The following is a 2,619-nucleotide window of genomic DNA, read 5'->3' as shown; positions in this document are numbered from 1 at the left end:
GCCAGCATGGGCCGGTCCCTTGTCACCATTCACCTGGGACAGGGATGGAGCACTTGGGCTCAGGCAAAATCACTGCTTACACCATCATGCATTGAGCAAAATCAAAATGAGGGCCCTCGATGCCAAACAGGAAGTGAACAAACTCCCATTTGGCCTCTTGAGGCTGAGCTGTCCCAGACATAGGGCGACTGGGACTTTCTCAGTTTGGCACTGAAAATCCTGTGTCCTGCGAAACCCCTGACCCCAGGCAAACAGGGACAGGTAGTCCCCCTACTCAGACACTGGTGGTCTCTGCTCCTCAAGCCGTCTCCCAGGGCTCCTGAGAGTGACTGGCAGGGAGCAGAGCCATCCTGTGGGACCTGCAAGGACCTTACTTGTCCCCAGGCACAAGTCCCACTAGCAGCTCCTGAGTGTTGGCTCTTGGCTCGCCAGCAGCAAGTTCAATTCATCAGCAGTTTGGGTTCAATGCCAGCTGGAGAGATTCAGAGGGCCACCAAGGGACCAAAGGATCACGCTGATGAAATGACATGCGTCAGAAAGGAAATCAAAATGAATGAGTGCTGCAGAATGGTGAGATCTTGGCTTGAGAAAGAAAGAAATGGACAGGATGCTCCTGCAGGTGAGAGGCTTGCATGTTTTGAATAAAGGGAAACAGGAATGGACTCCCACCTCCAGATGGCTAGTAAGGTCATCACACAGCCTGCGTGCTCTGGCAGTGGTCCCTGCCCCAGGATTGCTGATTAAGACTTACCAGTAGATACAGGCACTGCTAGAGTAAGATAGAAATGCCAGAAAGACTCCAGTTTCTGCAGAAAAGTTAAAAGCTCAGCTAAGAATTTGCAAGCAAGGGAGCTAGGATAAGGAAGGTGAGCCTGGAAGGGATTCAGAAACAAGTCAGGAATGCCCGGCCTGGCTTGAGCTGAGTGAGCAGAAGAGCAGGAAGAGAGAACATAGAGAAGGCAAGGCCCTGAGTCCTGGGACAGGGAAGTTCCCAGGGCGGGAGACAACTCACTTACTGACTGAGAACCAAATGCCCACCTGACCGCGGCCTTGCCCTGGTATGGAGCTTTACAGTTGGCCAAAGCCTCCACAAGTGCACAGTCACTGGGTCTGGTCTTCACAGTCACCCTGTGACGTAGGAATGTAGTGGTCTCCCCTCTACATGGGCGACAGCAAGAGAAACGCTCCCATAGCAGCAGCGATGAGCCCCCCTGAAAAATCAAGTGTAGTTGGAAGCGTTGGAGAGGTCACTGCCCACCGTGGCCAGCATCATGTCAGCCCCTCCTCTTCCATTACACTGTGACAGTGGCTTGTCCCAGCTGCCTGAATTTTCCATTCTCGTCTGCAAAAGCTTCAAAAATCCACCCTACCCTGCCCCTTATCCTTAAAGTAAAAACATAATCACTGAAGTATAGATTGCTCAGATTCGTGGGAGAACTTGGGGACAGTGTGACTAAAATGAAGAAAAAGAGGTTGACTTCAGCCTAAAAATCGTTAGGGGCCTTGAAGCCTAGCAGAGGATGCACTTTTGGCTTTTCTTGTCAACAGATTTCTACAGACTGACTGGACACCTGCTACAAGCCAGACCCTGGAGAGACACGGAAATGAGTAAGACGCACATCATAGCTGCAGGAGTCTTCCTGTCCAGAGGGGAGGCAGACACATGATAGACAGAGTCACAGTAAGGACTAATACCGTATTTATGGGCAGTTGGCCGACGTGTGTGCCGACGCTGCGCAAGCAGTGTGTCATCTCATTTAACTCTCCCCACAACCTGATGAGAAGGTGCTGTGATCAATGAAGCCCTGGGCTTGGGCGACCATGAGCAGTTGATCAGTGCTAGCTAGAGTTTAAAATAACCATCAGGGGACGGCCCCCTGGCGTAGTGGTTAAGTGCGCGCGCTCCGCTGCTGGCGGCCCAGGGTTCGGATCCGCGGCGCACACCGACGCACTGCTTGTCAGGCCGTGCTGTGGCAGTGTCCCATTTAAAGTGGAAGAAGATGGGCACAGATGTTAGCCCAGGGTCAGTCTTCCTCAGGAAAAAGAGGAGGATTGGAATGGATGTTAGCTCAGGGCTGATCTTCCTCACAAAAAAATAAATAAATAAATAACCATCAATCCTGTTTTAGAGAAGAAAGAAACGAGGCTTAACGGGGTTAAATGATATACTCACGATCCCCCACTCTGTGCTGTTTGATTCCAAAGTCCCTTCATCTTGACCACTGATATCAGTGGTTCTTAAACGAATGTGTTTGTTTAAAACGCAGCTTCTTGGGCACTGCTGTTGGAGATTTAGATTTCGTCAGTTTGGTAGCTAGGCTGTGACGATGAGAAGGAGGTATAACTAGTGTTGAAGAGCAAGGGCTTTGGAGTCCAACAGCTTTGGTTTGAGATCCAACTCTGGTCCTTACTTGCCTTGTGACCTTGCTTCATCTCACCAAGACTCAGTTTCTTGACCTGTAAAATGGGGTAATAACATTATCCGTTATGTTGATACACACTAAAGGCAGTCCAATAAAATGGTTGAGAACATGAACTCCGGAGTCAGACCACCCAAGTTCACATCTGGTTCCACTGCTTACCAGCTCTATGACCCTGTGCTTAACCTCTGTGCGCCTC

This window comes from Diceros bicornis, chromosome 5 (assembly GCF_020826845.1).
Source record: "Diceros bicornis minor isolate mBicDic1 chromosome 5, mDicBic1.mat.cur, whole genome shotgun sequence".
Classification (NCBI taxonomy): domain Eukaryota; kingdom Metazoa; phylum Chordata; class Mammalia; order Perissodactyla; family Rhinocerotidae; genus Diceros; species Diceros bicornis.
This window is presented reverse-complemented; position numbering follows the sequence as displayed.